Here is a 27,153-nt window from a genome sequence, read left to right on the forward strand (position 1 = left end):
AAAATTAGAACAGCATGAAATTGGACACTAATAATGATTATACATTTTTTTTTAGCTTTAACATATTAATTTTTTTAAACAAGAAAAAACAGTTTTTTTTAAATATAGGATGTATACAATTTTAAAGATTGACTGCTATTCAAAATGACTTTTTAACGATATATTGTTATTTAAATGTATATAATCTAGTCCTGTATGAATTTGTGGTTTCTTTGTAAAGATTTTAATTAATCAAACAATAAAAGATCCACTACCTACCATACCTTTTGTATGCATGCAGCACATTATAATATTAGAGTACCGACACTTCTCAGAAGCAAACAGGCCCTTTAAACAGAGTAACTGCACTTATATATTTCCAATTAAAGCACTGGTTACGAGTGAGTGACACACGCACGCCCATCTCTACCTCGTTAAGACAATTCTAGTGAGAAAACGCCTAGGTACACCAGCCCATGCTCACTCGATAAAGCCGGTATCAGGAGAGTAACTATCTCCGCACACAAGCAACTTCCGCCATATGAATAACACACATGCGCAGCTCCTCCTGAACCGAGATAGCACTGAGAGAAAAAAAGCCGAGTACACGCGAGCCGTCATTCGAAGAAAAACAGAGAAATCAAACAAAACGGCCTTCCTTTCGGAGCACAGAGCTCAGGATTACCACTTGCTCGCAAGACCATACTACGGAACCACAACATTCATTCAAAACACACGTCTACCATCAAACTGCAGTCTTCTCCCAAAATCTCGCGCGAACTCACCTTGGAAATTGCGCATGCGCAAAGTTGAGACACGACTTTCTTGTACGAGCCTTTGTTAACCTACAAGTGCTATGCTCCTAGCATTTTCAGGAAAGAAGAAAAAATAAACCAGCGTCCTCTGCGAGACATTAATAGAGGTAAAAGAAGGGCGATTACCGGAGCCCATCAAACCTTCCGACTGAGAAAATAGGCAAGCAGGTGCACAACCCTGGCTTCGCATTTCGGTATGTTAACGTTTTCTTTGTAGTATATTACAATTACGTTGGTTTCAGGGGCATTATGATTACTGTTATTCCTTTTCTAGAGGTCTGAAGTTTTGTTTACACAGAACCAGTAAACCGGGCGCATGGGGATGGGAATTATGTTAAATGCTCATGCTGTCGTAATATTTATCTTTATTAAGTAGTGTTTGCTGTGGCATTGCCAGCAGGGTGATAGAATGCTGTACAGTTAGATCCAATTTACAATATCAGTGTACAATAGCAGAATAGAAAGATGGTTTCTCTGCAACTGAAAAAAACAAGCCTTAGCTCTTACATACAAAGAAAGTGCGCTATTTTAGAGTTACGTATTATGGACGGAAATGGGATACATAATTAAGCCACTAGGCAATTATCTGCATATGTTCGCGTGCAATTTTGGTGAGTGAGGTACACGGTGGGTGCAACTGAATCAGTGCAGCACTTGAGAATGGAGGTCTCTTTGAAGTGCAGTGTTTTATATTTGTTTCTTGGAATCCTGTTTTTGCCAGAAAGCTCTAGTTTTGTTTGGGCGCGGGGAGGCACAGTTGTGTTAGACCTTACAGGTGTGACATGCAATCTATTAAGTACAAAGAGCCTCATGAATATACAATTGTGTAAGCCTTAGGCAGTTTTTACATTATGTACAATGAAATTAGTACAAAACAAAAAAAACAATTTTAATAATAAAATGCTATTGTAATATATAGAACTTTGTATTCAATATTTTAGTGCATTGTTAACCACTGTATCCATACTATTTCTTGATTGTTGGGTCAAGGGAATCCTGTTTTCTTCGTTACAAGGACCTCAATTCCCTTGATAGCTTTAAGGGGTCCCTCTCAAATTTTCTTATCACTACATATGATCAACACTCATCCCGCTCAAGCGATTTGCGCCTTTAACAGGGATAATAGCGGTTTATAAACATAACCAAAAAATGACATGTTGCTAAAAAACCTACGTGAAAAGTTTTCTTCATTCGCAATGCTCATGGCTGCCACGCAGGTCCCATGTTATGTGAAGCACCTTACTCAATGCCTGCTGTTTTTAGATAGCCAAGGGCATTACTGCTTTCAGGGACATGTATTTTTGTGTGGCAAAACGTAAGTAACATCCTGTGATTCTGGGCAAATCACTTAATCTCCCAGTGGCTCCAAAATAAAATGCATTGCATAGCCAATAGGTCTCGCCTTTGCAACCTTATAAGTGTTTAGTTATCCAGCACAATATCCTTGGTGCAACAACATCAAGTGTTGCATGGCTAAACACTTATAAGGTCCCAAAGGCGAGACCTATTGGCTATGCCAATGCTTGTTCTAACATGGTGTTGGTGGTTTTAGGACTCTGGGCACTTTTTTTTTTTTAAACTCTTTTTATTATATAGAAAGAAAACAAACAATCAAGGCAAAAGGAGCATTACAATACAGGCGCTTTTTCTGAGCGGGAAGGAAAAGGCAATAGCATCACAATGCAAGTCAATCAACAAAAATCAGAGGGGGGGCATAATCGGGGGAAAAAGACTAAAGATTTTAAAACATATGAATTAGAACAAATCATGGAACGTCAGGATCAGGGAGAATGTGAAGCATCGGGTACATCAGGAAGGGGTGGTGTGCATATATCTCCTCTGTAGGAGTTCCATTGATTCCAGATTTTACCCCATTTTTGGGGCCTACCTCGTGCCACATACACCGTCTTCTCTCGAAACATACACCAATCCATATTCTCCTTCCACACCGAGACCGTCGGTGGGCGGGGAGCGCCCCACAACTGTGCAATGTCTCGTTTCGCAATCATGTTGGCCAGGGTCGCCCAAGGCGTCTGAGCCACGTCATAGTCATTCGGTTCCCATACATTCAGCAAACACCGCCTAGCTTCTGGTTGTATCTCGACTCCCGTGACCTCTTTCATGACCGCATGCACTCTATTCCAAAATGCAGCAACCTCTGGACATTCCCAAATGATGTGAAGGAAAGTAGCAAGTCGACCACAACCACGGATACATAACCCATCAACAGAATAACCCATTCAAATCAGTCGCGGGCCAGTAACATACACACGGTGCAAGATCTTGAGTTGAACTAGTCGAAGACGGGCCGGTATCGCGACCTCCTTGGGTGAGGAAATCGCAGATTGCCAGTCCTCATCATCTAATAATAAACCGTCTCTGGTCCAGACCTCCCTTAAATGCGTTAACAGGTCAGACCGATCCTTAATTAATTTCTTATAAATCAAAGAAATCGTGCTATCGGGCACATAGCCGTCAAGTATCCGATCCTCCAACGGGGAAGAATCCGGAATAACGGTCCCAACGGGGAAAACAGAGCCCAACGCGTGACGATTCTGTAAGTAGCGAAAAAATTCCCGATCACTCAGTTCATATTCCGCCTTCAGGACCTCAAAAGTCTTAATCCTATCCTTAACCCAGAGATCGCCCACTCTACTGATACCAATCATATCCCATTTCCCAAAGCCTTTCGTCCTCCATAAACTTCCCAGCTTGCAAGAATCGTACAAGGGGGTCGCTCGGGTCAGTCTACCGCTCCACCCCATTGCCGCATTCGCACAATTCCACACCTGCACCGCGATCTTGGTAGGACCAGTAAGCGTCCGGATCGCAGATCTAGAGTATAGCGCCCTATTATAGTTCCCACCCGGTAACAGCCACCTATCCATCTCAAATGCAGGATCTAAACCCGGACCATACATACCGTGATTGATTGCACTCAATTGAGAGGCCCAGTAGTAACGCCTGATATCGGGAAGAGCAATACCGCCGTCATACCAGGGAAGCGTAAGTTATGGGAGGGCGATACGGGCACGCCCATCCCAAATCAGCTGTCTTTGTAGACTCTCCACTTCCCGGAAGTATTTTGCCGGAACTGCGTCAAACGTATTCTGGAGCGCGTATAAAAACCGTGGTAGAGACATCATCTTAAAAAGGGTGGCTCACCCGAGGGGGGACAGAGGAAGGCCGCGCCAGCCCACCACGTCAGAACGCAATCGTTGTAGCGGAGGGAGTAAATTACGTTCATATCTGGCCACGGGGTCCAAAGTGATAAAAATTCCCAAATATTTGAAACCCTCTTGTGCAACCTGTATTGGACAACCACACTGCAATGCAGGGGCGCCACCCGCGAGTACGTATATACAGGACTTGGACCAGTTGATCACAAGGCCAGAATTACGTCCGAAGGAAATCAACACATCAAACAGCACGTTTAACGACTTTTGGGGCGAAGTGAGGTACAACAGAATATCGTCCGCATACAGCGAAATGCGATCCTCAAACTCAGGGGTCCACTGTATACCTCTCATCGAAGGTTCCCAGCGCAACCATGCAGCCAGAGGCTGCAGGGCAAGCGCGAAGAGGAGTGGAGACAACGGACAGCCTTGCTGAGTACCCCTTCCCAGAGCGAAGGGACTGGATACCCGACCATTGACCACTACCTGCGCCAACGGAGCCTCATAGAGAAGTTTCACCCAGCTAATAAAGCCAGGACCAAAGCCGAATTTTGCCAGAGTGGCCCACAAATACGACCACTCCACAGTGTCAAAAGCCATCGTGGCATCAAGGGAGACCAAGATGGCCGACTCCAGAAGATATGAGGCTCTCGCGAGAGCGCCGTGCAAGCGTCTCAAATTCAGTGCAGTATTACGGCGCGGGATGAATCCGGACTGGTCCGGATGAATCAAGTCACTAATCACATTGATAAGACGGTTAGCTAGTACCTTAGCGAGGATCTTTGGCTCCGCATTAAGAAGTGATATGGGTCTGTAGGACATACAACAAGCCCTTGGCTTCCCCTCTTTGTGAATCACTACTATTGATGCAAGACGCTGATCGTAAGGGAGGGAGCCAGTATCTCTCGATTCCAAGAACATACCTCGGAGATATGGTGCAATCCTATCTGGGCGCAACTTGTATAACTCAATAGGGAGACCATTGGGACCCATAGCCTTCCCCGATCGAAGAGAGCGTATGGCAAGAGCTATCTCATCCACTGAAAGTGGCGCATCCAGCAGTACCCTGTCTGAGTCCGATAGGCACGGCAGTGAAATATCTCTCAACAACTGGTGAGAGTCTTCTTCGGGTCTAACAGATACTGGAGAATAAACCTCCCGAAAATGATCAGCCAAGCACTCGACTATCTCAACCGGGTCAGTCACACGCATTCCATCAGGCCTCTCAATCATCGGAACCACACGACTCGCTCTCTCCTTTCTATCCAACCAGGCAATCAATTTCACAGCCTTGTCCCCCACATCATACAGCCGCCCCTGTCGCTCCCTACTCATGAGTTTAGCGGCATCAGTCACCAGGGCCCTATAATCAGACTGTTTGAGACCGAGGACATAAAGTTTATCTCGGGTGACCCCCGACTCCAACTCTTTTTCCAGTTCAGTAATATCAGCCTCAATTCGGACCACTGCCTCATTCCTGCTCTTTTTAGCACCAGCAATCAATGATAAGGCATGTCCGCGAAGGACCGTCTTAAACGCTTCCCATAATGAGACAGGAGAAGACACCGATCCCTCATTCTCAAGAAAGTAGTGATCAAGAGATTTGACAAGTTCAACACGGGTTTTAGGGTTATGGAGATACCAGGGGTTAATCGGAGCCACTCGACCCCCAGTGCCCGGAGTAATGTCCATATGAAGCCATACAGGAGAGTGATCCGAAATCCCCCTAGCTAAGTGTCTGATCTCCTTCATCAATGAGGCCCGTGCTGCCGGCATCAAAACATAATCCAACCTGGACAGGCTACCATGGGCACCCGAGTGGAAGGTAAACTGTGTCCGACTCGGGTGCACCACCCTCCAGCAATCAATCAAGCCCAGCGTTTCCAGGAATCCACTCAACCATGATTGGGACCTTGCGAGATCTCGGGGGGGGGGGAGGGGATGGCGGTCCTCCGCCCCAGAAACAACAGAATTGAAGTCTCCGCCCACGATCAGCATACAGTCGGGAAGTCCCAGAACCACCCTCCCCAAATCAGCGAAGGTCGAGGACTGCAAACCAGGGGGGACATATACAGAAAGCAGCGTGATGGTCTTCCCCTCCCACCTACCAGTGAGGGCAGCATAACGCCCTCTATCGTCACACATTACATTGTCAACCTCCAGGGGAAGGGAGTTCCGAACAAGAATACCCACCCCCCTGGAACCGGAGGTGAAACCAGCGTGGGCAGCAAGGTGGTATCCCCGCCTATTCATAGCATGACGTGTTCCCAATCAGATGTGTTTCCTGCAATAACACTACATCAGGGGAGAAACGTTTCAAGTATTGCAATACAACACCCCATTGTATCCTGTCTCCCAATCCATTAACATTCCAACATAGAAGTCTCAACCCTCTACTCCACACACTCGAAACGGTAGCAGAGCCCTCCCCACCCGCAGCGCAGCACCCAAATCAAATAGTAAATCAATACGTTGCCGTGAAAAAGAACCAAAACACACCCCAAACATTCCCCACCCTCCCCCCACAATCCCAGGAAACGAACGCCCCCCACCCTGCACCGCTGCGTTAGACTCAAAAGCCACCCCAACTTGCAGTGTGCCTGTCGCCCTAACATAGAACTAATCTACAAGAAGAAACCCAGAGGAGGAAAGAGTCCCACCCCCCGCCACCTCTGGTTACACACATAAGTCTTAGAAATACGGGAGACATCAAACCGCAGTGACATATCAGAAACAGTGTCAGAAACTCGGGAGCTACTGCTCATTCCTGGTCAGGTTGGCCGCCCTCAGCTCCGCCGGAGTGTTCCGTGCGATCTCGTCGCTCAGGCAAGGAATCAAGCCAGTCACTCACTCTGTCAGGGCGATCAAAGAAAAATGTCCGGTCCTCATATTCAATCCGTAGTCTGGTCGGGAAAAGCATCGCATATTTCAGTCCCATGTCCCTCAGTCTCCGCTTCACTCCTTGGAATTCCATCCCCTGTTTCTGAACAGATTGTGTGAAGTCCGGGTAGAAGCTCACAGTGGTATTCTCAAACTTCACCGGGCCACCCGTTCGCGATGCCTGCAGGATAGCGTCTCTATCCCTGAAATAGAAGATTCTAGCAATAATCGGGCGTGGTGGAGCACCGGTTTTAGGCTTACCACCCGGAACTCTATGCGCACGTTCCACGGCAAAGAATTTGCTGAGGCCTTTAGGAGCAAGATGCGTGAGGATGAGATCTTCAACAAGGAGATCCGCGGAAGAGGCTGTGGAACTTTCCGGAACACTGATGATGCGCACGTTATGGCGTCTCGCCCGGCTTTCAAAATCCTCCAGTCGACGATTAAAGAGGTCATTAGAGGTCCGGAGATTACGCACCTCCGTTTGGAGGTCAGCGACATCCGTAGTGAGGCTGGAAGTCTTTAAGCCCAAGGATTTTACCTTTTCGTTGGTCTTTGATAAATCCATTCTGATAATATTGACGTCAATGGCAACTGTGTCGAGCTTGAGGGCGATGGCCTCATACTGTTGGTCCATAGAAGTCTTCATACCAGTGATGGCGCCCATGACGTCTTGCAATGTAAGATCAGCCAACATGGCGGGGTCTTCGGTCACTTCACCCCGATTCCTATTCGCCCCTCCGGGCGACACCTTAGGCAGGGTGTAGCGGTCCATGACGTTCGTTTGAACGGAACCACCTCGGAGAGGGGTCTTGGTTTCGCGTTTCTCGCTGTCTGGTTTGCCGGCCATGTCAGGCGGCAAGCTCCCCCGGAAGCGCCCTGGACCTGGTGAAAATGGTTCGTGCGTTTTCCACCAATAGTACCAATAGCAAGCTAGCGGGCATACGGCGTAGACCACAGACACACCGCCTTGGGCTCAGAGTGAAATCCAAGGTCCGGGCGCAACACAGGCTATTGCGACAGGATAGAGATGTGAGAGGGTGAAGACCCAAAAACGAAACTGAAAGTCAACTCTGGGCAGCAACCAAGACTCCGCAGCCGTTGTTGTTGAATTACAGCCTGGGCACGCAGACCACCCGAGGCCCGGAGGAGTCCATGGGCAGGCCACAAATGTATCCTAAGTTCGGTTCCCAGAGTCCAAATCGATTTCTGAAAACAGCTAGTATGTCAGCTGGGTTGCGTCTTCAATAGCCCGTCGATGTTGGCAGGATAATATTCAGGATAAATTCGGGAAGTGGCGAGGGTCTCGGGAGCCCTGGGCTCACGCGGCCATCTTGAATGCACGCGTAGCTCCTCCTCCGACTCTGGGCACTTTTGCACTGTTTAGCAGTGCAAAGTACATGTGCTCTCTACCCTCCATAGGCTAACATTGGGACCCCCCCCCCCCCCCAAGGGATAACTCCTAAACGAAACAAAATAAGTATGTCATGTTTGGCATGTGTGGAATGGAAATAATAAATGCTGTTCAATGGTGTGCGCACATTTATTTTCCCTATTTTAGGAATGCAACTTTTAGAAGTTGGCATTTCTGTGTGCCTGCCTGCCTGCATGGCTGGTTCTAGAAGTGACCGGGGCTGATGAGGTGTGGGTGGCTCCAGGGAGGGCAGGGTGAGTCAGTGTGAGGCTGAATAGGAGATTTGCAATTGGAGTAGTGGGAGGAGAAGTCCCCTGTCCCTTAATAGGTCTGTGCCTGCCTGTACAATGCTGGCTCTGCCCCCCTGTGGTGTGTCTGATTACCAAGCCCCAGCTCACAAAGGGAGGAGGGAAGCCTGGTAAACAAAGTGCTCTAGACTCCCCCAAAACCAGTTGGAACTGGAACCTCCGGGACCCTTCCAGAAGATTCTGCCCCCTTCTAGAAGCAGGGCAGGAGGGTGTATCAATACAGGGCTGTGACCCCACGAGAGTGTGGTGCTTGGGCTGACTTGTAGGGGAGACACTGCCAGGAGGAACCGCAGCGGGACCCAGCTGCTGCTCCAGAGTGTCCCTGCGTACTGGCCTGCCTGGCTGCGCCAAGGACTCTTTGCTTCTATTGGACTTGGAAGAGACTATGCTGGAGCGAAGGCTGCTGTGCCAGGAGTATTGCCACCTTGCTGAGTTTGACTGTTTTTAGGAACTGCTACTCTGTATTGCTGAGCTGCCCTACTGCCTGTTGATCTTGCCCAGCATTGCCCCTGCTTTCCTGCCTTCTAGCGCCTCATGAGCGCTATATTTTAATTGTCCAGGCGAAGAGAGGAGCTGGTGTCCTGCAGCGCGCTGCTGAGGAATCAACATGCCCGAGGGAATCCCAGCGGGTGGGATTCCCGGTATCTTGCCTCATCGCGGGAGCCCACCCCGCTTTTGTATTTATTTATTCGCTGGTGCCCGCCCCGCTTTTTCATCATCAATTAGCGGGAACCCACCCCGCGTTCTCTGCCTTCTTTTTAAAAGAGAGCGGGTGCCCACCCCGTGTGTTTGCGCTCCCTAGCGGGTGCCCACCGCGCACTAGAGCCTTACTTAAAAGCAGGAGCCCACCCCGCATCCACCAGGAATAACCGCCGTGACCCAGGACAACGAAAAGACACGGCTGCCACGATTGCGCAGTGACCAGGAAGCCAGGCAGGGTTTCGCCTGACTGTGGGCGGGAATCCCAAATGGAAAGGGAAGCCCGCAAGTTCTTTGGACGAGACCGACAGCGGGAAGTCCGGACCCTCGTGGGCTCCACACCGAAGTCCCGGGTCCCAAGAGGGGGCCCGGGTGAAGTGAGGAGAGGCCCGGAGATCTGGGAAGTCGCAGGAGGGAGGAAGCCGAGAATCGGGCCCCGCCCCGCCCAGGAAGAGCTTGGATTTGAGTCACAACAGTCCAAGATTCTTTCACTATCCTTTGCCACTTAGTAAGATCAACATGCAAATATGTTGTGAAGCATACGGAACTTTCCTATTATAAAACCATTATGATATACAGCAAAATCTTCTCTAGTACTCAAGATCTAGTCTCAGATCGATTTCTCAGGTATTTAAAACATCGGATCTTATTAATATCCGTCTTGTGCACCAGCTTCCTTTTTTTGAACTTAGTGATGGTAAGACATATTATGGTAAATAACCTACCTCCAAACCCATAAATGTTTTCTCATGTGTTATCGTGAAAGAATACCTTGTTAGTTACAATCTTACTACGTGAATGAATTTAATCATTTTACAGTCCAATTTACTTCTTTTTCACTTTCTGTTGGAGCACAGCAGAAAAAGAACCAACATTGAGTCACACTCATTAATTGTGTTATCATTTATTATCAGTTGCTTGAAGGAGATCCTTTCATATCAGAACTTACCACTGTCTATTTCATTAATTAATTAACATCTTCAGTCTAATGTTCTCTTTATTCTTTTGCACTTCCCCTCCCTGTTCTTTAATCATGTATTATCTAAAATAATTTGCTTTGTGACAATCTGTAATGCCACTGCAATATTAAATTTATTCTCACGTCAACTTAATTTTCTCCATCCATCAAATAACAGAGAACTTGTTAGCAAATGGTCCAGTATGGTATGGTTAAAAGCAGCGACTGAACCAGGTGTACAAGAGCAAGCTCTTTTTATAGACATCAGACATATGCACACTTCTTTTCCTATCTGTGCTGACTGTGCCATAACTGCCCTCTCATGCTCACTTACCCTCATGATTATGCCTTACCCTCATGATTATGCTTTTAGTCTTTGTACAGTTTTCCTTATTAAAGTAAATACCGTTAAACCGTAATTTTCATTATGTATCTATTTGGACACCTTTGCGCCCAGAAAAATACTTGTAAGTGTACTCAAGAGTGGGGGGCGGAGCTTGCCGGCGTCGAAGATGGCCGCCTGAGCGAGGAGCTCTGCATTTCAAATAAACTATCCTACTAGAATCCTGCGTTTGCCCGGGGCCACATCCCCGCAAACCGATTGCCTGCACATCTGAGTAGCGCCGCTTCCCAATGGGATAATCCAGCAGCGAAGAGAAACTGTGCCCGATGAATGCTGCATGAGCTCAAGCAGCGGGCGCACTATGCCGCTAATCCCCGGATTAAATTTTGCCCGCAGGCCGACCGGAAGCACTTCTGAGCTGGGCGACTGTGCCTGTACGTCCCTGCCGGAGCCCCCTGACTTCAAATAGCTCCATTTGAAGCTGCCGTTATACGAGTGTGGACGCCAGCGGTGCGTGACGCCCAGCCCCAGCTTGCTTTGCGCGGCGGAGGGCTGGCGGAGCACCCGTTCTGCGGGACATTGCTGTGGATTGGTGCTCTGCGGCGGGGGCTCGTGGGGGAATTCGGACTGGAGCAGAGGTGCTCTCAGCGAGGCGAGCATGCCCTTAGGTTTTTGGCGCTCCAGCGTTGAGATCCGGATTGCTTAATTTTTGTTGCTGTGTCCTGCAAAGAGCTGCTGATAGGGGGGAGCGCCTCATCTTTAATATTTCCCTCCACCTCACACGCTGAGACACAACCTGCACAGCGCCGCCTGGATTTACAACCACCTGCTGTTGCCTGCTTATCGCGCTGGTCACCTGGTCCTGCGGCCGCAACGGTGCCCCCCCCCCTCCCTCTGCTGCGGAAGCCACTATCGCTCATTTTGGGCACATGCTACAAATCAAAGTCTTTGGAATCGGTGCCCTCTGCCCTGGTTGACTGGGAGCCCCCCCCTTTTCATTTACAGGTGGTACACTGATTTATACAGGCCCCTCTGTGGAATGGTAGGGCCGGGTGCTGCAGAGACACCCCGAACTTGCCAGCTGTGTGTCCTTTGCTCTGTTTGGTGTGCTGGACTGCCGCCCTGGTGTAGAGGACAACAAACTGTGATCGTTTGCTGCCCCACTTTGCTTGGCCTAACTGATCCGCATTGCTTAATTCCTAGTTGTTGTGGTGCTGCTCCTTCCGATCCTGAAAGGTCCTACTGTGGCGTGCTGCAATGGGCAGGACTGACAAAACGCAACAGAAGCTGTGTTTTGAACAACGCAAACCCAGAGAGTGGTTTCGGACGGCCAGAGAAGAAGAGCAGGACGAAGAGCGAGAATGTGAGTCACATGAGGTTGATCTTAAGTCCATGCTGGTCTCAATGGAAAAAGGACTGCAAAACTCGCTAACGGTATTGGGGACGAAGATTGACTCCCTTTCTTACCGCATGGACCGGATATCTGAAAGGCTGGACAGGCAGGCTGAACGCCTTGACATAGCGGAGCGGCACATCACAGAGGTAGGGGAGGCACAGACTGACAAGGACACCGGCCACAAACATATGGGTCGAGCGCTCCAGGTGTTGCTGGACAAGACAGAGGACTTGAAGGCGAGGTCTCTGAGAAGTAACCTGCGAATTATTGGCCTGCCGGAATCGACCTCTACTGGCAATATGGAGCAGTTCATAGAGAAACTATTGATCACGCTGCTCGGCTCGGACGTCTTCTTGCCCATGTTTGTGGTCGAACGAGCACAACGCTCATTGGGCCTGCGCCCAGCACCTGGAGTTCCTCCGAGGCCCATAAGAGCAAAGCTACTTCATTATCGAGATAGAGACGCAGCGTTAAGAATCGCAAGGGAGAAACAGACTTTGCACTACAAGGGGTCTACACTTGCCATCTTCCCAGATTTTACAGTGAAGGTGCAGGAAGCACGTCGCCAGTTTGTATCACTCAAGAAGCAGCTGAGAGATCAAAACATTGATTACACTATGCTGTATCCGGCTCGCCTGCGTGTCAATCGCCAGGGCAGGTCGCATATCTTAACGGACCCTAAGATGCTGCAAAAAGCCATAAACGATAGGGCAAAGGAGCGGAGATGTACCCCTGATAGGGAGGCCCTGACTGGAGCGGTTGGCGGCTCCCTGGAGGAACAGGACTAAACTTTCTGTTTGATGCACAGATAAGATTCACATAATGGGGGGGAGGAGCGCCTTGCGCAACCAGTCTATTGATGTTAAAATCCTTTTTGTGGGGGCAGGGTGGTTTTTGTTGCACTCATTCACATGGCACAGTTATGTTTTCCTTTAATGTATGCTGATCGAACCAGCCTGCCCCTTTAGTGTTTGGTGGAGGGATTCAGTGGGCTGTGCACTGGGTTACGCGGATATTACATAGGCCGGGTGTGTGAGCCTTTGGTTAATGCATAAAATATGCTTTTGGAATCTGGAAGGCCGTAGATTGTTGCCCATTTGGACGACGAGACACCGTTGGCAACCTCCGCATGTTACACACACTTGGGGTTATGTCATTGTTGGTTTTTATGGGGTGGGACAGTTCTCTTTTGTTTTGGTTCACAGCATTGCAATGTATGTTTTGTTTCATGAGGAACTAGGGGTATTGTTTTGTCAGGTCCTGGTTGGGGGGGATCTTGGTGTGGGTAGGGGGAGGAGGGTTGTTGAGACTCAGACGCTGCAGTACACATGATATTAGAAAAATTCGCTTTACTGACGTAAGGCAACGATGATTGACCCTAGTACACACGTGGAGGGGGGTGGTCGAGATCTCCCAGCGGTCACACTTAGAGCGCTGACATGGAACGTTCGGGGTTTGAACGATCATAGAAAAGTCTGTAAAGTCCTCTCGTACCTTACGAGACACAATATTGATGTGGCACTTCTACAAGAAACTCATCTCCCGCTTAATTCCCCTATGCTGTGGGGCAGAGGCCTGTTGGGTAACATTCATGCAGCTGGCTTCACCACACATGCGCACGGGGAAATTACTTGGATCAACCCTAGGTCTGCACTCACCGTCAGCCCCTTGTTTACTGATTCAGATGGTAGATATGTAATCTCTAGGTGCTGTGGGAAGGATATGGACTTACTTGTTGTTAATATATATGGCCCAAATTTTGATAACCCAGAATTTCTTACGACGCTAGCGAACATGGTGGGCAATTATGGTGAGGGACACCAACTGTGGGGGGGAGGGGTGACTTCAATCTAGTTCGGAGTCCTGCATTGGACAGGTCAGGAGGGCCGGAGAGGAATATTACTGCTGCAGCCAGAGAGATTGAAGACATGCTGATTAGATTTGGTTTGGCCAACGTATGGCGTTTGAAATTCCTGAATGCTGGTGGCTATACTCACTATTCTGCTTATCATAACTTAAATACCCGGATCGACTATTGGCTTGCAGCCTGGTCACTTTGTGACCGCATCCAATCTTATCAGGTACTTCCACGAACACACTCTGACCATTCGACGATTTTATTGGTACTGACCGCACCTAGCAGATACATACCCCCATTCACATGGCGGTTTCCTCCCTATTCTCTATTAGACTCAGTTTTTAAGGAGGACCTAGCTGTGGCTATTGAGACCTTTTTTAAAAAGAATGTGGGTTCTGTGGATGATTACCAAGTTGTCTGGGAGGACTTCAAAGTTTATAACAGGGGGATCACTATATCAAAACACTCGGGGGTCCTCCGCTCCATACGTAAACGTCTTACGGACTTGGAGGGGAAAATTAAGAATCTTGAACAACGGTTGCAGACGGACGTAGATGGCTCAGATAGGGGGGAGCTTGCAGAGTTATTAGGCGAATACAACACGGCGGCTGACGATGAGATCAAGCACCTGGGTAAATGTGTCACTGCCAGGGCTTATAACGAGAGCGAGCGACCTGGGTCGGTTTTAGCGCAACTACTTAGGAAACATAGAGAAACTTTGAATACAGTGTGGGTTAGGTCCACTGATGGGGATCTTTTCACTGATGTGGCTGATAGATTTCGGCAATATTTTTCTGAACTATATGCCTCTAGGAACACTGCGACAGATCAGGAGATCATTGAATACCTGTCATACATACAACTCCCATGGCTCACTAACGCACACAGGGAATCTTTCATGAGGCCCATAGAGAGGAATGCAATCCTTCTCGCTTTATCTAGCATGAGGGTGGGTAGCGCTCCGGGATCAGATGGCCTCACGTCGCATTCTACAGGGATTTCATAGATTTTTTGCTCCCGCAGCTGACTACGCTCTTTGATGATATGTGCTTTACGGCACACATGCCACCGTCCATGTCCGCTGCAAAAACAACAAGTGATGGACTGAATATGGATCAATGTCAAACACTCCCCCAGTCAAAAGATCTGGGCCCAAATCCATCGTTTTTTTGCACTCCACACCACCCTGGGTTAGACAATGGCGATATGCAAATCAGCTCTGACCCTGTTGCCCCATGGGAACAGTCCAGTCCGAACTACAAAAGCCATGTCCTTCCCAGAACGGAATCAAGCATCCGAGGACCGGACCGGTTTCGAGGTAACACCTCTCTTCAGCCCGGCTAGCTTGACTCCAAGTGGTGTGGAGTGCCTGGGACCCACGTCTGGGCATCCCCAGCGCACTTAGGGCGGCAATTGCAAAAACAACAAGTGATGGACTGAATATGGATCAATGTCACACACTCCCCCAGTCAAAAGATCTGGGCCCAAATCCATCGTTTTTTTGCACTCCACACCACCCTGGGTTAGACAATGGCGATATGCAAATCAGCTCTGACCCTGTTGCCCCATGGGAACAGTCCAGTCCGAACTACAAAAGCCATGTCCTTCCCAGAACTGAATCAAGCATCCGAGGACCGGACCGGTTTCGAGGTAACACCTCTCTTCAGCCCGGCTAGCTTGACTCCAAGTGGTGTGGAGTGCCTGGGACCCACGTCTGGGCATCCCCAGCGCACTTAGGGCGGCAATTGCAAAAACAACAAGTGATGGACTGTAGGAAGGGGGAGTCTCTGGTTGGCGCAGTGTGACACTGGCGACAAGCAGGGCCTCTCTCTTCCTCGTCAGGGCTGAGGGTTACCTTCAAGACAACCTCTGCTTACCCTCTAGGTAGTGTGGCTTAAGCAGTCTTAGGCTAATCTCTGGGGCATGTAGGGTTAAACATCTGCAATATTATACCATCACAACCAACCCACCACACAATGACACCAAACTGTATTTGTGAAAATATATCTCTTTATATAAATCTCAAGCAGGCTTGTAAATACAGTCGTGGTTACTTTGAAAGCAGGTTCCAGTTACTCTTTATCAATGTCACAGTTCTTTCTCAGCTTGTCTTTCTTATTCCTCACACACGATCTTGGGTGAGGCTTTCCTGTTCAAGTTCAGTAAAAACAAAGGTGGAGTTGCCTGCTGGGGGCCTTGGTGCACCTCCGATGGCTGACTGGGCCCGACCGGCCCGGGCTCACGCGTCTAGCGGGAGCGGCGGCAGGTTGGTTCGAGTCCGCCTCTCTGAGCGAGACGCACGGTTGTGCGCGACTGGCGGGGGAGAGGGCGGGGGCCCTGGGAGCGCTCTTCACGCGGCTCCGAGGACTTGGCTGATCAGAGGGCGGTGCAAGCTGGCAGGCCAGATGCTCGCACCGCGGGGGCAACAACAGTACCTTTGTCTTTCTTGAGCAGGATCGAGGCAATCCGAGCGCAGGTCAGCGCGGTGATCCGCGTCGCGGTGTCTTCCTCCCGGGGTTGGAGCGAGCGGCGGCTCGGCTCGAGCTCGGAGGTTGGCGTTGCGGCGCGGGCCGGGCCACAGGGACGGAGAGCCTCGGCGTTTCCACAGAGGGGCACCCGCAGGGGGGCGGCAATCCACAGAGCACACCACCAACAATCCAGGCGGCGTTCTTGTACCCCACGCAGCAGCTGTTTCTCGGACAGCGGCGGCGCGTTCAGGGGCACAAGTCACGGAGGGGTGCAAGCAGGCACCGGGCACAACCTTTCTTTACGTTGCGAGCTGCGGCTCGGGGTCAGTCACGGTGCTCAGATCAGCGGGGCTAATCTTTGCGATGCTTCTGGACCGGACAGGCAGCAGTCACGGTGTTCAGAACGGGGGCACACCCAGAGCGTTGCTGAAGAGCGCGATGGTCACAGCGCGCTCCGCTTTTCCTGGATAGGCGTGCAGAGGGAAAGCAGCGGTCCACAGCGGTTCCTCTGTCAGGGGGTAGCGCTCACTGTTCCTGGAGCGCTGGTCAGGGGGCAAGTTCACAGGCAAGCCCTTGGAGATCTTTCAGCAGAGTTTGGCACAAAGTTTCAGTAAGCAAAAGTCTTTGGTAGTCTTTTCTTTCCTCTCCTTTGGCAGCAAGGCACCAGACACAGGCCAGAGACAGCACTCCTCCTTGTCCTTCCAGGTCCTTCTCTTCGGGCAGAGTTTCTTCTGTAGCACAAACAGGATCTAATTTACAAGGAGCAGGGCTCCTTCTTTTATACCCAGTTTCTTTTGTTCTAGCAAGCCAGGGGGGCCTCTGCATAACTGCTCCAGTCTCTGAGTACTTGTTGTGGGTACTTATGACTTCTGCATTCAGTGTGAGGGCAGGCACATCAGCCGCTCCCCAGGGGGGCGGAGCCGGCATTGAGAGGGCAGGAGTGGCCTGAGTACTTTGTTGACAAGCTTCGGTCCTTCCTGGGCCAGGTGCAGGCTGAGTCATCAGTCGCTCCCCAGGAGGGCGGAGCCAGTATTGTGGTGGCAGGGGCACAGCCTGATGCATCATTCAGGGGAAACTCCCACCACCCATTAAGGGGTCCTCCTGCTAATCACTACCTGTCAACTCCCAGCCCTGTCACTCACACACACCAGACAGTCAGATCCACATCCAAGCAGAGGCGGGCTGAAATGATTAGGCAAGCAAATGCTAACTTTCTAAAAGTAGCATTTGCAAACACAGGATACTAAAATAAACTTTACTAAAAGAAGTATTTTATTATTCTGAGTCCAGGCATACTAAACACGAATTCCTACCATGTTCCCTGAGCCTGCTGGGATTATAGAGTGTAATAATTCCAGCAGCCCATCTGGCCTAGAAGGGAACAGGTAGCCTTACAATAGTGAAAAACGAATTTGGCAGTAATTCACTATTAGAACATGCCACACACATCAGGGCATGTTCTACCTTATACTTACAATGCACCCTGCCCTCAGGCCTACCATAGGGGTGACTAATATGAAGTTTAAGGGAAGGTTTAGGGGCTGGCAAGTGTGTGCACTTGCCCAGCCAGGGTGACAGTACCAGACTGTACGCAGGTTCTGCAATGGCAGACCCTAGACACATTTTAAGGCTGCTTCTGTGGGTGGCGCAACCAGCGCTGCAGGCCCACTAGCAGTATTGGCATTCACAAGCCCTGGCACTCCTAGTGCACTTTACTAGGGACTAACAGTAAATCCAATGAACCAATCATGGACATCAATCACATGTACACTTTACAGTAGGGAGCACTTGCACTGCGGCACGGGTTGGCCGTGGCGCAGTGCCCTGAGTCGCAGACACCAGCAAAACATTTGAGGCACAACAGCAAAAAGTGGAAGGGAAACCCACGCCAAGGTGCCAGGTCTAACACGGACTGAATATGGATCAATGTCAAACACTCCCCCAGTCAAAAGATCTGGGCCCAAATCCATCGTTTTTTTGCACTCCACACCACCCTGGGTTAGACAATGGCGATATGCAAATCAGCTCTGACCCTGTTGCCCCATGGGAACAGTCCAGTCCGAACTACAAAAGCCATGTCCTTCCCAGAACGGAATCAAGCATCCGAGGACCGGACCGGTTTCGAGGTAACACCTCTCTTCAGCCCGGCTAGCTTGACTCCAAGTGGTGTGGAGTGCCTGGGACCCACGTCTGGGCATCCCCAGCGCACTTAGGGCGGCAATTGCAAAAACAACAAGTGATGGACTGAATATGGATCAATGTCACACACTCCCCCAGTCAAAAGATCTGGGCCCAAATCCATCGTTTTTTTGCACTCCACACCACCCTGGGTTAGACAATGGCGATATGCAAATCAGCTCTGACCCTGTTGCCCCATGGGAACAGTCCAGTCCGAACTACAAAAGCCATGTCCTTCCCAGAACGGAATCAAGCATCCGAGGACCGGACCGGTTTCGAGGTAACACCTCTCTTCAGCCCGGCTAGCTTGACTCCAAGTGGTGTGGAGTGCCTGGGACCCACGTCTGGGCATCCCCAGCGCACTTAGGGCGGCAATTGCAAAAACAACAAGTGATGGACTGAATATGGATCAATGTCACACACTCCCCCAGTCAAAAGATCTGGGCCCAAATCCATCGTTTTTTTGCACTCCACACCACCCTGGGTTAGACAATGGCGATATGCAAATCAGCTCTGACCCTGTTGCCCCATGGGAACAGTCCAGTCCGAACTACAAAAGCCATGTCCTTCCCAGAACGGAATCAAGCATCCGAGGACCGGACCGGTTTCGAGGTAACACCTCTCTTCAGCCCGGCTAGCTTGACTCCAAGTGGTGTGGAGTGCCTGGGACCCACGTCTGGGCATCCCCAGCGCACTTAGGGCGGCAATTGCAAAAACAACAAGTGATGGACTGAATATGGATCAATGTCACACACTCCCCCAGTCAAAAGATCTGGGCCCAAATCCATCGTTTTTTTGCACTCCACACCACCCTGGGTTAGACAATGGCGATATGCAAATCAGCTCTGACCCTGTTGCCCCATGGGAACAGTCCAGTCCGAACTACAAAAGCCATGTCCTTCCCAGAACGGAATCAAGCATCCGAGGACCGGACCGGTTTCGAGGTAACACCTCTCTTCAGCCCAGCTAGCTTGACTCCAAGTGGTGTGGAGTGCCTGGGACCCACGTCTGGGCATCCCCAGCGCACTTAGGGCGGCAATTGCAAAAACAACAAGTGATGGACTGAATATGGATCAATGTCACACACTCCCCCAGTCAAAAGATCTGGGCCCAAATCCATCGTTTTTTTGCACTCCACACCACCCTGGGTTAGACAATGGCGATATGCAAATCAGCTCTGACCCTGTTGCCCCATGGGAACAGTCCAGTCCGAACTACAAAAGCCATGTCCTTCCCAGAACGGAATCAAGCATCCGAGGACCGGACCGGTTTCGAGGTAACACCTCTCTTCAGCCCGGCAGTAATAGTTGCACTTCTCAAGCCAGGAAAATCCTCGGAGGACTGTACATCGTATCGTCCTTTGTCTCTGCTTAACGTGGACACAAAGATATTTGCAAAGATCCTCGCAAACAGGCTGGTCCCCCTGGTCCTAATCTTAGTGGCACCGGAAGAAGCAGGGTTTGTCCCTGGCAGAAATGTAACTTATAGTCTACGCACGGTATTTGGTGCCTTGCAACATATCAAGCCGTAAACGCCCGCTGTGGTGGTCTTCATAGATATAGAGAAGGCATTTGATTCTGTAGAGTGGCCGTTCATGAAGCACGTTTTAACTAGGATGGGTGTGAGCTCAGTCTTTTTGCAACTGGTTGGTACCCTTTACAGCAAACCCACTACCCGTATAAAAATAGGTAATATAGTGACGGACTCCATTCGCATAACCCGAGGGATGAGGCAGGGCTGCCCATTATCCTCATTGCTTTAGGCTTTAGTGGCAGAACCCTTGGCCTGTGCGTTGAGGGAATACCATCAAAATCGTGGTATACGTTTCCCGTGCTACAAAATTATAGTATCCATGTACGCTGATGATACACTCCTATACATCAGATACCCGGAATCTAATCTATCGGCTGTTCTTCTGGAGATGGTGCGATTTGGTGGGCTTTCGGGATTGCGCGTCAATTGGTCAAAGTCTATCATCTTTCCTCTCACACCAAATACCCCTTGTTTTGAGCTTGACTATCCTCTGCAATGGACCACAGACGCTGTCAGATATTTGTGAATTAAAATACACTCGGACTCTGACACGGTATTTAAAGAAAATTATGGGACAACCTTTAGTAAGCTGGAAGACGATGTTGAGAAGTGGATAAAGCTGCCGCTATCCCTTATTGGCAGATTATCCATCATGAAAATGATGGTGCTGCCGCGGCTTCTGTTTTTATTTATTAATATTCCCATGGTGCTGCCATGAGCCTTTTTTGACCGTCTCATCTCATTGATAGGTTCAATTAGCGTGGGCATGTAAGCAGCCACCTGTGAAGTGGAAGATTCTAGTACTTCCATATTACATGGGGGGGGGGCTAGGTGCGCCGGATTTTGATTTATATTATTGGGCTGCACAGTGTTCACATGGATACTATTAGATGCATGGTGGCTGCCCTGCCCCCACTCCCTGCTCTGTTGTTCCAGGCTGCAGATTGTAGGACTTGTATATTAGATTCTGTAAATGACACAACGCATGCCTGGCACCATTTATTGCAATTACAGGCTGGCGCACTACTATATTCCCCATCAGCTTTATTAGGCTGGTGTATATGATTGCCCCCCTGCAAAGAGAAAGGGGTTACACAAGCTCTTCAAGCATTGGGTATACGTGAGGTGGGGGAGTTGTTTGACGGTGGAGTTGCTAAAAAGTGGGAGGACTTCGATACTGATAAATCTGAACTTACCATGTTGACGAGATTCCAATTTCACAGAACACGGCACGCACTATTAGGGGACAACTACTTAGAACCACCTGAACTAGTAGCCTTGACGTCACTGTAAGGGTGAAATCCCTGAAGCGCATAGTTGCGACCATTTACAACTTATCCATGTCATATAGAGCTAACCAATACACCAAAGCACGCTTAGAATGGCAAAGGAACTTGAACATAGAAATCGCGGACAGTATGTGGTCCTATTGTTGCTCCAGCACGAAGCGGATCTCACTTAATAGCCGAAACCGCCTGGTACACTTTAAATATCTAAATAGGGTATACTACACACCGGAGAGGCTACACAGGTACGGTTTACGGGAGAGTGCGTCTTGTGATCGATGTAAGGCAGAGTTGACGGACTTCCTCCATCGCAGCCTTCTGGGTATTGGTCTTCAAGAAAGTGGGCCTGATCATGAAGCTCTCCCTTGATCCGGACCCGGCGCTGGCACTGTTCTGTTACTCCAAGCTAATTCCAAAGGGGGTTCGTAGGCTGGTAGACATGCTGATGGCCAGGCGTAAGGTTGCTGTTAACAGGTTTTGCGGCTCTCTCCCCAAGCTCGCACAATGGAAGAATGACATGACATACTGCTCCATGCAGACAGAGATCTTTAGCGAGCTTCTTCCTCCACGTAACAGGCCCAAAAACTTGTGGGAATTGTATAACACTCACCAGTACACATCTGCTAATGGCATTCATGGTTCATCCTCATAAGCATGAGGGTAGATTGTATGTGACGAAGGGACACCCTCACTTATTTCTTTGCAAAGGCTGCTCTTGTTTTTCTGTGGTTGCTCATCTTAATGTGCTGGGTCATCGGCCATCCACCTAAAATGATTAAGCCAGCTAATGGGACCCATATGTTTGAAGTTGTTCATTGGTCTTTTGTAACTTCAATGAATGATGCTGATGGTTATATGCTGAATATGAGAGTACTGTACAATGTGATGATGCAGCGCGGAGTCTCGTTGTTGTCCGTTTTATTTTTTTGAAACTCAATATAATACATTTTTCAAAAAGTGTACTCGAGCAGTGGTGGCTGGTGAAATAGGAAGTTGGTGAGGCATAAATCCCAGATCTGAATGTCACTGAGCTAATGAAGCAAGACTCTGCAGGGTTTAGGGGTTCTCAACCCAAAAAAACGTAACAAAATGGAGGCCAAACTGGTGTATTGTACAAAATATTACAATTAAAATTGTCTAAACAATTATTGGTTTTAAAGGAAATTCTGTTACAGTCTGCCAGATATTCTACAGCTGTTTATGCTGCTTCCCTCTCTCTCACCATCTTTTCTTCAGTCGCATTATCGCGCCTTCTTCACTTCTCACCATCTTTCTTCAGTCCTTTGTCTTTCTGTCCTCCAGCTCTGCTTCTGTGTCTCACCTCTTCTTTCTCCAACGTGCCACCCCTTTCTCCTTACCGCCTGTTTCCTATACATTTCCCTACCTACCTTGCCATCTTCAAGTACATTTTCTCCTTCTTCCATCTAATCCCATATCTCCTCCTTACTGTCTTTTCCATTCTGAATTATGTTTTAGCTTCAACCCAGACCAATTCTATCCCTTGCCCTTTACTTCTTCCTTTTCCCTTACTTCCCAGCATCTCTCGCAAGCAGAATCCTTTGCATGCATCTTTCACACCCAGACACTGTGCCTACACACCTATATCTATCCAATAATTAGAAAGCATGCCTTGTCTGAATGGCAGGCTGGGAAGTTTCATAGGCTCATAAATTTATCCACTGCCACACAAGTCCGCGATTACACCATAACAATAAAATATGTCTTCATCTGAGTGAATGCTTTCATGCAGAGCCACAAAACTATTTCTGTGGGCAAGAACTGACAAGTGGGAATGTTTGCTCTAAACCAACAAACCTCACATAGTAACAGTAAGTCTGGGGCATCACTGCCTAAACTGCCTGCGTTGTGTGCAAATTTGCAGCAAGGAACTTGTTTATAACAACAATTCTGTAAGGGTGCATTTGGCCGTAAAGAATGTATGCAAATTATTTGACTCATTTTTTATGCAAAAGTCAGTGTTGTTTTACAGCCCCAAAAGGTAATGGTCATATTTTACATACAACACTAGTTTTTGCAAAGCAACACGGAACCAAATAGCACAGAGTGACATTAGGTCTCTGTGAACTAACACTGGATGCTGCCATTTACATTGATCTAAAGATCACTCGTTAAAATCCCAGGAAGGCAGATTCAGCCTTGCGTTCTTTCAGAGTTGATAGACTGAGCGCCATTACATTGGTAATAGTAACAGCTGTCATTTAACTCCCTTAAAGACTAATGCATCAAGCTAGGATTTTGCGAGTCCTTTATTAAGGATTCGCAATTAAGGTCTCTCAAAATCCTATGCATGTAGGAATCGCTATAATAATAATAGCAATTCCTACACACTCCTTATTTGCGACTCGCAAATTGCGAGTCGCAAATAATGAATGGCTTCCCATTCATTCCTATGGGCCTACTGGCCCATAGGAATGAATAGGAAAATGCAAGCGCAATTTGCGAAATTGCGCATGCAATTTCAAGGGTGCAGGGGTGTTAAAAAGACACCCTGTTGCACCCCCTGAAATTGATCCATGCACATATGTTGCGCACACACATGTCCCTAGGACGTGTGTGTGTGTGTGTGTGTGTGTGTAACCCACAACTTTGAAAAATACACTTTAGTGCATTTTTCAAAGTTTTCGCTATTTACCATGTGGTATGATTCCACGGTAAATAGCGGGCCCAAATAGCGAAATCACTATTTTTAAAGGTATATTGCCTTTAAGGAACCACAATTTGCGATTCCTTAAATTGCAAGTGGCAAGTTGTTTCATGCATTGCAAAAGCTATTTTTGCTAACGCAAGCGGCCGATTTTTGCGAATCGCACCGTTTGCAATCGCAAAAAGCTTTGATGCATGTGCCTGTTAGAAACGGCTGCAGTGTGGCACGAAGTGATATAAAAGGTTATGTAAATGCTACTAAAATCACCTGGGTGCTTGAAGAGGTACAGGCTCACGGACCTAAATATTTGGTGGCAGGGGAAGAGGATTAGGAATCAGTTTATATATCAATACACTAAACCCGCATTATATACTTGCCTTAGAGCACTTTAAAATGACTGAATACCAGTGGCCACAAGACTGTGAGAACTCAAACTCATTGAGAAGGCTGTAGCAATGGGCCGGCCCAGACAAATTGAATACACTTTTTGGAACAATTAGGCTGTTTATACAAGATTTATTTGGTTCTGGCGCATACATGGTCGTGCTGCAATATGACCGTATATTCGTTTTCTGTCAGTGCGATTCTAATGATTTGTCTTACGGTGTGCAGTGAACTTGAACTCATCTTGATGCATGGACGTCGCCTGTGAAAACACTTATGTTAGAAATGTGGTTTCTGATTGGCTAGGGTATGCCCCTAAGCCATGTAGAACCCACCACTCTAGTCAGGACAGGTAGATCACACACCAAAGATAACCCTTGCTCATCCCCTTGGTAGCTTTGCAATAGCATTCCGGCTTATCCCAGAGGCAATGTGTTAAACACAAGAAATGCACCACAAAAGAGACTCGACACAGATTATATGAAAATATATAGTTTATATTGTTAGAGACCATCACAATATGAACCAACACTGACTTTGCCAACCAGGCAATGGTCAAATATTACAATGAGTGCATATTATGCAGTCCCTGAAATAGTACTCGTTATCCTGTCAGTGTAAGGTAAAACCTACATGCCCAAATAATTAATGAAAGAGTGCAAGAAGGTACAAAATGAAGACAAAATCGCCCCTAAAACACCATTCCTAAAGAGAAAGAGAAACAACAAGCTGGACAAAACATAAGAGGCGTGCATCCTGCCTCTCATTTGCTAGTACAGTTTGACGACAATCTCCTACTAAAACCTACAATGTAGGGTCCTACCAGCTTCATCCATCCACTAGTGCCTGCCAAAATTCACAACGCACAATCAAGAACACAAGGGTCCATTATAATGTAAAAATAAAGGTCATAACTTACAAGAATGGTCATATAGAGTCTATACCACAGTCAAAACTGTTCGCCCTGCAGTCTCAAGTGCCCAAAGGTGCAAATTCCGGATGCAAGTACTCCACCCACATAGATGTCAAACCCAAACTCATTTACTTTAAAGTGCCCTCACTTACAGGCATGCAAAAGTAGTTCCTTATAACAGAATTCTATGTGGACTTCAGTTAGTATGTTCCTCCAAAAATCATAATTGTTGTGATATCGGTGACGCATGAATCCAAGGTTTCATGGTGAATCATTCCAACTAACATTACGCAAGGGGAGAAAAACAACAAGAAATTAAAATCATGCAGACCTTAAGCAAAACAAGCACAGCAAAGACAGTCCTTGCATGGTAACCCCATTATAGAACACAGAAAGCCAAGTACTTTGCACATAATAACATGTTGCTCGTTATGGTTGGTTTAATTTTGACCAACTATGTTTTTCTATATAACAAAGAATGGTTTCAGATACTCCAAGGCATGGCCATGGGTTCGAAATTTGCACCATCGTATGAGAATAGGTCTATGAGCTGGGTAGAGCAAACTTATGCCTGGGCTCAACCAGCAGCAGAATGGACCAAGAAAGTTTTCTACTGGGGAATTTACATTGACGATGTGATTATTGTATGGACAGGAATGGAAAGTCAGATGAGAACTTATTTTGATTACCTGAATAACAATCTATTCAATGTAACGTTCACACTTAACATGTCATAAACTTGGATAAAATTCCTAGATGTGGAGCTTTACACAGCAGGCAGAAAGCTACAGAGTACCATCTTTAGAAAGGATACAGCATGTAAATCAGACCATGAACAAGTTGAAATTCAAGTGGTATGAGACAGCCAATCTGGAAAGGGCAGTCATCAAAGGTCAAAGGAGTAAGTAGAAGTAGTAGCCTGAAGGTTAAACTAAAGTGAGAAATTAAGGATCTGTTGTCCTTCATTACAACACACTCTAAACTGAACATGAAGTCTTCGAGATTTTAAACAAACATTGTTCGCTGTTGAAAGGGTTTCGGGGGTTAGTGATTTCCAATAAACCCTCCATAACATACAAGAGAAGTAGGACCATCAGGGAATTTCTCTATCCAAGCTACACCCTATCCACGGTAAAGGACTGGTTCCTGGCTAAGACGGCCCATGGGTTTTTAGACCTGTGGTGAATGTATGTGTGTCATCTGGGCGTGAATAAAATAAAAAAATGTCTTGTACAACACTGAAAAGAGTTATGACATTTGTCTGTTTATAAACTGTCAATCCACCTTTTATGTGTATGTTATCATCTGTGTCTGCAGTAAGATATATGTAGGCAGTACAACATGCCAACTTAAATCTCGCATTCAGGAACACCGAAGAGCGTGCAATATAAACCTTAGAAGTGCACAAAACCCTCTTTCAACTGAGCCTTGGCTCCAGACGTACAGTTGGGGGTAAATAAGCCAGTTGTGTGAGGTCAGGAAACAGCCTATACAAATGTAGGTGCGCTCGCCTCCCTCTCTGCCAGTCCAGCAAGGCCATTCAGTTTTCGGCTGAATGCATACAACCTTGTTACACCCAACGCTCCCTGTATGATGGCTGTCTGGAAAGTATGCACACAGTGTACCCGTCAACCAGGCCCAGACGTAAATTGGAGTTGTGCTGCAAAGCACATAGATTTATAAGCACAGAGAAATACCACTTTCTCCCACACCGTTCCACTTCTCTCAATCTTTGGATTCTCTTCACTGTCCTTCACAGAATTGATCCAAAAGTACCTGCTGCGGCTGTCTTATTAGACGCTGAGAAGGCACTTGATTCTCTAGAGTGGCCTTCTTTTTCTCGGTGAGGCGCCGCATGGGGATGCAAATGGGATTCGTGGCACCACCGCTCTGTTGTATA

The 27,153-nt window shown here is 48.0% G+C and overlaps 1 protein-coding gene across 1 annotated transcript in view; it reads left to right on the forward strand.

The window, feature by feature from the left end:
• Positions 1-598: 598 nt before the first annotated feature.
• LOC144768745 (uncharacterized) overlaps positions 599-27,153 on the forward strand; it is a 39,211-nt gene continuing 12,656 nt past the window's right edge. The window contains exon 1 of the mRNA XM_078652632.1: positions 599-988. The gene's annotated coding sequence lies outside the window, so the exon portion shown is untranslated. The remainder of the gene's footprint in view (positions 989-27,153) is intronic.

The sequence above is a fragment of the Lissotriton helveticus genome, chromosome 7 (genome assembly GCF_964261635.1).
Source record: "Lissotriton helveticus chromosome 7, aLisHel1.1, whole genome shotgun sequence".
In the NCBI taxonomy this organism is placed as follows: Eukaryota; Metazoa; Chordata; class Amphibia; order Caudata; family Salamandridae; genus Lissotriton; species Lissotriton helveticus.